The sequence below is a fragment of the Leptonychotes weddellii genome, chromosome 11, assembly GCF_054177405.1.
Source record: "Leptonychotes weddellii isolate Sample4059 chromosome 11, ASM5417740v2, whole genome shotgun sequence".
NCBI classification, from domain to species: Eukaryota; Metazoa; Chordata; class Mammalia; order Carnivora; family Phocidae; genus Leptonychotes; species Leptonychotes weddellii.
In genome coordinates this window covers 56321284-56331819 of record NC_138379.1, presented here as the reverse complement: position 1 = coordinate 56331819, position 10536 = coordinate 56321284, and the positions used below count along the sequence as shown (strand labels likewise).

Sequence of the window (10536 nt, the reverse complement as noted above, 5' to 3'; positions counted from 1 at the left end):
TGTTGTACTGCTAGGGAGTGGTACAGCTCACATTTGACCCAAAACTTTTCAGACTCAAGTTCATGTGTTTTCTCTGTTATAGGGCATTCACCAGGTGAATGAATACATGAATACATGAGGTTTGCTTTCTTGAATTTGGAAGCCATTCTAATATGAAGCACCTTTTCAGGTTACCTCAAAACAGAAGTGGTTATAAGAGAGGAGTCTTTTAGAATTGTATATCCCAAACAAGAAAGAAGGTAGCAAGTTAATACCTAGCCCATTGGGAAAGGGTGGAGGAGGAGGACAGTCAAGAGGCAGGGATAGAAAGAATTATAAATCAAAAGTTTTTTGTACTAGACTTGTAACTAAATACCAGCGCTCTAGGTTGGGAACAGAGCAGGTAAGAATTCTTTAAAAGTAGATCCCAACAATCATCACTTATTTTGCTCAAATATAGGATTAGTCCCTGCCACCATTTTCCAAGGACTTTTGGTGACATAAAGCTCTTTCCCTCACACAGCAGCTCATTATGTTGTTGGGTGAGTCTGATCATCACAAAATGCTTTCTTATATTAATAATAATGAAATTAAAACCACCAGTTACTACATTTTCCATATGCTTCTGGCATTTTATTAATAACATTATTTCTAAGTTTACCCTAACTATTCAATTTAAGTATGTCCCCACACCACAAACATTTTGAGAGAGTTAGGGACATGGCCAAACCCTGACAGTGGATAAGAACCAAACTGAGGTCTCTGGTTCTTGATTATACCAAGCTGGTTGCTGACAACTTCTACCCATCGGCTCTTTTCCAAGAAGAAATCTAAGATGTTGAGGTACAGCTTAGTCCTGGGCAGTCTGAATGCTGATTAAGAAATAGGGAAAGGAATGAGGTGGGGAGTGGGCCAGAGGGTGGTAGCAAGAAAGTGGATGTTGTAGTAGGTCCCTGACTATGGGAATTTATCCATAAGAAGATGACTAGAAACAATGAATCATGGAACACTACATCAAAAACTAATGATATATGGTGATTAACATAACAATAAAAAATTTAAAAAAAAGATGACTAGAAATCCTGAGTTTTCAAAATTACAATGCAGCAAAGACTGATAACAATTTCATACTATATATAAGAGGAGATGAAATTTTAATGTTTGAATAACAATAACTTCAGAACTACCTGAATGTCCTAAAGGAATTCAACAGTGATGAATTATGGCAGAACAAAAACACGCAGTATTTTCAGTTGACTTTTAGAAATTAACTGTGTTGGGGGCGCCTGGGTGGCTCAGAAGGTTGGGCATCTGCCTTTGGCTCCGGTCATGATCCCAGGGTCCTGGGATCGAGCCCTACATCCGGCTCCCTGCTTTGTGGAGAGCCTGCTTATCCCTCTCCTGCCTCCCACTCCCCCTGCTTGTGCTCTCTCTCTGTCAAATAAATAAATAAAATCTTTAAAAAAAAAAGAAATTAACTGTGTTCTCATATTTAAAGCAATATACATTTAAAAGGTATTCTTGTTTATGTTATTAATTCCAGATATCTTTCTGATTACTTGGGAGGGAGATTTTATTTTTTCAGATGTGTATCTCGGGATATATGCTATAAAAGAACAATTAAACTTAGAGCAGATCTAAATACCTATGACATATGAGAAAGTAGATTCTAAAATAAAGTTAGATCTTGCAATTACTTATAATATACTTCCCCCACCAAATCTATTGTATTTTGTCATCTAAGCGACCCAGGTTTGCTCTGCCACTTGTTTATGTGTGGCCCTGAATGAATAGCTTAATTTCTTTGAGCCTTGGTTTCCTCATTTATGGACTCAGTTTAAAATCCACTGTATTATTGAACTGTGAGGATTAAGTGAAATAACACTTGTGAAGTACCTAGCACAATGTCAGTGTGAAGTCTGACATCAGAAACAGAGAAAGTAATTCAATTTTGTATGTGAAAGAAAAACATTGTGAATGTAGAAGGTTGGACTGGATGGCTCTATCTCACTATTTGGCTCTCTCCCTTCAAAATACCTTTTCATCATCTATTTAGTGAATTCCAAGAAAAGGCTCTGTTCAAGCACTGTTGTGTATTTTTCATAAAGCAGGTTGAATCCCCTGGCATACTTAGAGTAATTAAGAATTTCAAGTGAAATTTGTTTAATGTTATACTGATGCATGTTTCTTTGATGATAGACATTAAATAAAATAACTAATTGAACTGAATAATTGAATTTTCAAAGCAATTCAGTGGTAGAAATTAGCAGTACAAAAAGTAATTGTATTTCTATCAAAGGACATCATGACTAAACACATTGCTTTTTATGGTGGAAAACAAATATATCTTGTACTTCTGAACCATGTTAGGTCTACCTAGCTGTAATACAATCAATGTGTACTTGATTACTTATACTCTAAATTATGAAATTACTTTAAAAAGGAAATCTGTGAAAGATATGTGACAGTGACACATTTTTGAGCTGATTGGTTTGAGTTTGAATATTCACTCTTCTTCAGAAATTGTTTTGGATGAATAAATTCTAATAATTTTTAATAATTTAATATAAAATTTTAATACATTTTACTATCTTTATCATTAAAATGGAGATAATAGTACCAACTCAAGGAATTGCAATAATTAAATGAGATAATACATGGAAATCTTCTGGCAAGACTGCATGTGTCAACATGTAAGCATTAGAGGTATATTGTATTTCAAATCCATATAATTGCACTGGAAAGTCTATATAAAGACTATTTTATTGTGTGTGTGTTTTTTTTAACAAATTTTTTTTTTAAAAAAGAAATAATCATTGTCTGATTGTGTTTTATAAATCTGAATAATTATAGCTGAATTTGATTAAAGTTCACCTCCATTACATTGTTTTTTATTCAAAATATGCTTATACTTAGGAAGAGATTGGGAAACCAATTAGGCCAGGAATGAAGAGGCTCTTTCTGTAAGAGGTTGGCTGTCATATTAGATTTTTTGTGATTATACTGCCTCAGGGAATCTAGCTGTAGTCACACCATCACCGAAAACAGTGCCATGCTTCATTCCAGCTATGGTCCCTTAAGGTTTTTGAAACAAAACTTAATAACTGATTAGATTTCCTATATCTTCCCTGCTGTTCCTGTGATGCTTTCATTTTCCCATAAACACAGGCAGGGGAAATTTTTTTCATCTCTCCCATTGCCCAAGCTAAAACTTCGGAAATTACTGTCAATTCTTCTATTTCTTTTTGCACAGAAGTGTCCTCCTCAGTTACTTAGTGTGCTGATTTGATCTCATTAATATTTTGAATCTCTCTTCCTTCCTATTTTTTTTTTTTTACATAGACACTGACCCAGTTTATATTCTCACCTTCTCTCACTTGAACTGGATTTACCCTTTTGACTAATTTCCTGTCTCAGATCACACCTCATCTCCTCCATGTTCTAACCAGAGGGAATTTTCTAAAACAGAAATCTGGTAATATTACCTCTCTGATTAACAGCTTCTACATGGCCTGTAGGAAAAAAAAAAATCTGAGGCTTATTAATGGAGCTCCAGTCTTTGTGGTCTGGCTTCTGCCTCTCCAGCTTAGAAGTGAAGAGCTCAGGCTCTAGAGTCAACGGACCTGGTCATAAATCCTAGCTTTATTATATATTTGGGCAAGTTACTTAATCTCTTTACTCTTCAGTTTCCTTATATATAAAACTAGGATAATAGTACATATTTTAGTTTGCTGTTTTGAGGACTAAATGAGATAATATTTATTTTACATATATGACACATGGTAAGATGTCCCAGATTTAGGGTCCTTAGTATTATTTTTCACTTTTCCCTCCATATGTATCCTATATACTAAACATAACTAAATGCCTTCTGTTCACCCAACAAGTGACTTTCTCTCATTTTTATTTCCATGACTTTGTGTTTATTTCCTTTGCCTGGTTTGCCATCACTTCCGCAACCTCCTTGTCTATCTTGTTCACCTATCAGACTTGCTCAAGGGGCATTTCTTACTGGAAGACCCTCTGAACTCCCCATTGACAAAGCTGGAAACTCCCTTTTCTGTACTCCATTCATGGGTCAAGGCCAAGATTCAGAAGTCTTACTGCCTGGATTTAATCCTTGCTCACTGTGTAATCTTGGGCAAATTATTTAAATTCTCTAAGCTTCTATTTTATCTATAAATTTGTGTGAATAATAGGATATATCTAATGGGATTATGTGAAGATTAAATGAGACAACCTATGTACGTGCTTAGCACTGTGCATAACACATAGTAAAGGCTCAAAGACCACAAGTCAGTAACTATAATAGCAAGTAGTCTAGAGGTCATTGTTCTAGTCTTATTTATTTCCTGACTTTATATCCACCAGACTGTAAATTCCTCCTAGATTTTCTCTTTATTCACTTTTATGTTCTCCACACATGGTTTGGAAACTGGCTCATAATAGATTATTGATGCATATTTATTGATGGAAAAATGGGTGAATATTATTTGATCTTATTTGAAAACTGGTAGCAGTTTTCTTTTATGTTTTAGTGGTATTTATGGGGCCCAGTATAGGGAAAAGCATTCCATTTCAATAAACAACATCTACTAAGCTATAGTCTCCTTGGGGATGATGTCAGTATCTTCCAGTCTCTATCTCCAAAAAACCTACATTTATTGCTCAATATATTTTAATTATTGAATAAATAATTTATGTGTTGATCTCCCTTATTGTGACTAAATTATAAGCAGAGATAAATTCCTCCTGTCCAGTAATACCATTCACATAGTAAGTGAATTTAAATTTTAAATACTTTGTTATAATTCTAGCCCTATTATAAAGACTATATAAAAATGCTGTATAAATCTGCTATATATAGGCTATATAAAAACTATTCCATGCAAAATGTTGAAATCTCATTCTCTGTTCTCTGACAAAACTATTATAATTTTCAATAGTACCACTTATTTTAACAATTTTATTGCTTCTGTAATTCTGTCTGTATTTTTTAAAAGTACATGCTACCTTTAGTTTGAGGACCATGTACTAAATACTTTTAAATGTGATATTCCCAAAGTGGAAAGTTTGAGGTCATTATGATTCAGAGATTCTTCCAATATTGTGTCTGTAATCATGTAATCTATACAGAACAGTGTAAGTTGATCACAGCGATTTAAAGCTAAAATACTCAAGGCTCATATCTTACCTCTGCCAGGGGTGCAGTCTTGGATATGTCACTAAACCTCTCTGAACTCTGTTTTCTCCTCTGAAAATGGGTCTCACTCTGAAGGGCTATGATGAAGGCCTGGAACACAATAGCCCCTTAGCAAAGGTGGCCATTATAATTTTAAATGAAGAAAGCAACTATTTTACTGAAGCCTAATTATTTTATCTTATAGAAGCCTTTGTCCACTAGTAAGAAATTCATTCTTGGGTATCAGTGTACTAGCAGATACCTTAAAGCCCAGGAACAATAGAATGAATAATTTAACTATTTTCTGGGTAACTGTTGAAAAATTACATATGAGAGATGATTTGGAACATACAAAATGTTCTTGGGAACCATTCCTTTCTTAACAATAGCTAAATCCATCTGTTCTCCTGTAGTTTTATTTACATTACCCCCCACCCTGTATTGCAAACCCATAGTTGGACTTAACTGATTCTGGATTAATATCTGATTTATTGTCTAAAATAGAAATACTAGAGGACCCAATAGAGAGAGAGAGATCACTATCAGGTAATAGGATCATAGACACCACTTTTTCTTTTCTCCTCTTATCCAAGGGTTTTGGAAGGAGAATTTTTTTAAAATAATGGCTTATTTTCTGAAAAAGTAGGTCAGTAAAAAAGTTTATTGAATTCATGTCATACATCTACGGAGGAAAGGAATGAGGCTAGTGTCACTTTATCAATATGCCTTAGTTTCTTAATCACAAAAAAGAAATATATATATACATATGCCTCAGAACTATGAGCATGTTACATGAATTCAATGAGACTTATAATGTTGAAATGCTTAGGAAGTAGAAATAATATATGTCTGCAATGCAGTTTTCTTATAAGTAACAATTGCAAAGCACACCTCTCAAAGATCTAAGACCGTGAAATTGATTCCTTAAATGCTCACATGAGCATTTTCTGCTGGATATGCTATGTTGTGTTTCCATGGTATTTTGTGTCCTCACATCACAACATAACTGCAGCTGTCTTAGAGAAGAATTTTCTTGAAGAGAACACTCATAATGATGGCTAAGGTGACCCCAGTCTTGAGAACCAGATAAAATTTCCCTCTTCCATCCCTTCTATTTTTTCTTCCCTCCTTTCTCCAATATTTGTTTGGTTCCTACTTTGTAATAGGCAGCGTGACAGTCATTAATATATTACAAAGATGAATAAGGGACAGTTGTGCCCTTAGTAAGCCTGTGGTCTATTTGAAACTATAAACTTAAAGCAATTACATATGTTACAACAAGTGCATCGATCATGGGGCCATGAACAGAAAAGCCATGTGAGCTTGGAAAAGTTAACTTGAATTTCTAGTTTGGGGAAGTCATGGAGGAAAAGACCTGAACCTATATTGAAAAACGAGTCAAAATTCCCAGATGAGTAGTCATGGAGAACGTTTCAGGTGGAAGGAGTAGCATATTAGAAGCAGATTTCTGGAGCCGTATGGACTCATTGGGGAATAATACAAAGATCCATATGGCAGAAATGCAGTGTTCGTAAGAAGGAATGGTGGTAAAGGAACACAGGTAGGTAAGGGACAGATGGTGTAAGGCCTGTGAGGGAACTTGGGCTTTATCCTACGCCAGTTCTTTTTCCATTGGACTACCTAAACTTTTAAAAATTTTAATCCTTTTGTTTTTCTATAGTGTGTGGTGCATAGACATGCTGTTCTGAGGGAGACACTGGTGGCAGGAAGAACAAGTTTTAGACTTGTAAAAATGTGGCAGGGAAAATAATAGTTTAGAGTAAGCTTCAGGTGATAGAATTCTCTCATGTGTCTCAGTTTAGCCACAGTGGCTCCAGTTTGGCCTTCAGGCCACATGATTACAGGACAGCCCTTCATGGTGTCCTGGTGGGCTGAGTCAGCAACAGAATAATGCCAACTTATTAGCATGGCTAGAGTTAAATATTAATCACAGAAACGCCAAGAAAACCAGTCTTCGTGCTATACTAGAGGAAAATTGTATCTAAATGTTGTATGTCTACAATCATGCATATTATGTTTGTCTTACATTCCTCCTCAATTAATGGAGATAGTAAAACCACCTAAGGAGATGTTTTGAGGATTGACTAAGTGAGCACTTGTAAGGCATTTTTAAAATGTTTGACTCAGACCATTTGAGAAATTAATGAAAGTGATGGTAGAAAATAGCTAGAAAATAGAGGTAATTGACATAGTGGTTAAGAGCATAGAGTTTGGATCTAAGAGACATGGGTTGATTTTCCAGTTTAGGCATTTATTAAGTGTGTGGCAAGTTCTGTAACTTAAGTCTCAATTTCCTCATTTAGTTGCAGTGAAAATTAAATGAGGTAATGAATGTAAACTACTTAGCTTAGGACCTGGCAAATAGTAAGTCCTTAGTAAATGTTAACTATTATTATCATTATTTTATACCATATCATAGAATTTTGCATAAAATTCCAGGTGAACTCAGACACTGTATCCAGTGTAGTAACTAACCACTGAAACCTGTTTAAGAACCAAATGAATGTAAAAGCTCTTTGATAGTGTTTTATACTTTAAGGATTCTTAATAAATGTTTTATTTGGATTTAAATTACCTGTAATAAATGCTTCATTTATATGTTTATTTTTTGCTTGTTTGTTTAACCATACAATTGACTCCAGGCCTAAAAGCAAGCTGGTTTCAGGTTAGCATGTTTATAGCCAGATTATTTTTGTTCTACATCTAAAGGAATATATCTGGTATAAACTGGGAGAAAACCAGAGCAGAGACTTGTTTTGTTTTAATTTAGGATCTGTGGTTGTAGGCAACAAAGTGAACTGTTCTGCATTTCCAGCTCTTAGGAGGGCTATAATGATCAGGTACTTATTGTCATAATTTTGAAAGTAATTTATTTAATGGCCAATTATGACTAAACATGGAGATAGTTGTAATTTTACAGCTTGAAAAGGTAACATATAACATACTAAAGTTAAAGCTTGTTTAAAAGAGCAGGATGTAGACAAGGGAAGTAAGGTGGTGGTTGTTGTGGTTTTAAATACCCATGTCCTGAGCCTTGAGCATTTTAAGTGGTCTCACATTCATTAATTCATCTCTGAGCACCCACACATTCTTTGAGCTGAAATAGGAGGCTAATCACTAAGGCCAAAAGCGGGGTTTATGGTCTGGTGGTGGATATGAACATGCAGTCAGTACATGTAGATGTCTGTAAACAGCATTGCTATTGTGGTAGTCCTATTACAGTCTGTGAAAACCAAACCATTGTGCTATATGCCTTAAACTTACAAAGCTACACATGTCATGTATTTCTCAAAACTAGAAAAAAGAAAGCGCTGCATGTAGAGAGAGGAGGCTTGCAAAGGGAGGTGAAAAACCAAGATGTGGCGAGAATGGCACATTTGCTTAGGGGATGCAGGGACTTTGCTTCCCTAATATCATGGGATCCTGAGGAAGAAGTTATGGAAAATGAATCTAGAAGGGGAGGCAGGACTGAAGTATTGGATGGTGATGTATGCCATGAGAAGTTGATTGAATTTCCAAATACAATGTCAACTTCAATTAATGGAGACATTTAATAATGACTACACAAATTAAATTCTCAGAACTTCCTACATGATAGGTATACATGTGTGTGCATATGACAAATACATAAAAAATATTTTATATTTGTATATTTGTTTTTGTAGAAGCTTCTATGTTTGGTGCATCCATGTGCATGTTGGGGACCTTTAAGAAGGAAGGATTATACATATGGAAGTGACATGGGTATACATGTAATTCTAATATTATTGATTGCCAAGGCTATACTTTCAGGGATCATTTCTATAGTTTGTTACTAATATTATTGATTGCCAATATACTTAATCACATTCATTTAAACCAGGAGGGAAAGCCAAGCTCAATGAATGAAAATATAGAATAGGTTGTTATTCTATTTCCAAATTAATTTACATTAGAAATAAGATTAAGATAAATTGTGCTATCCAAAGGCTTATTTCAATAAATATATAACAATGATTTGTAACTGTTGACCCCAGTGAATAAGTATATATAAATTGCATTAACATTGTTCTCTAGTTATTAATTTTCTATTATTTTCTCCTAACGTTGTTTAACATATTCATGTTTTCATAGGTAGTTCATATTCATATTTTTATAGGTAGTTCAAAATAGAATTTTAACCAGCAAAAAACTATACTTTGTCTGAGTTCTTGCCAGCTCTAAATACAATTTTGTGAACACAAAAAAAGATGTAGATATAATTTGGGCATGGATGATTACCTCAAGTTTGTAGCCGAGTGGGGAAGATATTTTTGTAATAAAAACAATTAAAGGCAGTAAGTAGCACCATAAGAGAAAAGTGTGAGAGTTCAAAATTGGGAGGAATTACTTCCAACTGGAAAATATCATGGAGCGTTTAAAAAGCAAGTGGCATTTAAACTGAACCCAGTGGGATGAATAAGACTTGTGCATTTGGGATGATGCTAAAGGTGAAAGAACAGAACATTATTAAATACAGAAGCAGAGATATGGGAAACTGTCCTGTAGAATATGAATAACATTTTATTATTATATAACTGAAAGCCATTTCTTTATGTTGAAAGAATTATATGAATTCTCATATGAAAGGGAAGTATCATTTAAAATATGAACCAGTTAAAATGACATGTGTCAATTTTATTTACTCTCATTGTCAATGTATAGTGGTTAAATACATGGGCCTTGGAATCAGAAGCCTGGGTTGGAATTACCCCAGCTTTTCTCCTATTAGGTGCATGATTTGCCATAAATCATATAACCTCTCTGAAACACAGTTCCCTTACATGAAAACAGTGGGAATGATAATGTCCAACTCTCTGAATTGCAATAATGATTAAATGAGATGATGAATGTAAAGTACCTGTTACCACTGCAGCTGACACATAATAATTATGCAATAAGCTGCTGTTGTTAAATGGTACATAAGTCTTGAGAAAGAAATATACGTTTTAATTTCTTTCCCATGCTCTATATTGTTTTCAAGAAAGAAGGCGTAGGAAAATGGCCATAGTGAGTTTTCTTGATAATCAATGTAAGCCGAGATTGGAGGAAAGACTACAAGCACTCTGAAGCCTCCTTTCTTTGTTTTCTTCTCATTCTGTTTAACATACTTGTGTTTCTATATACACCTAATGCACGTGATATGTGTTTTGAGTGTTAGTTACACGGCTCTGAAGTTGGGAACTATTTATCCGTTCTTATCCCTCCTTGCTTAATTATGCATGAAGTGTGCATGCATGTGTGTGTGTATGTGTTTGCTTGCTAAGCTATTCACTTCTGCTACCTTCCATTGGACTAGGTATAATCATATTAGTACCAACATTTTGTATGTGTAG

At 34.6% G+C, this 10536-nt stretch overlaps 1 pseudogene; it reads left to right on the top strand.

Moving 5' to 3' along the window:
* The first annotated feature begins 8958 nt into the window (after positions 1-8958).
* Positions 8959-9071, top strand: LOC115941027 (small nucleolar RNA U3; annotated as a pseudogene).
* The last annotated feature ends 1465 nt before the right edge of the window (positions 9072-10536 follow it).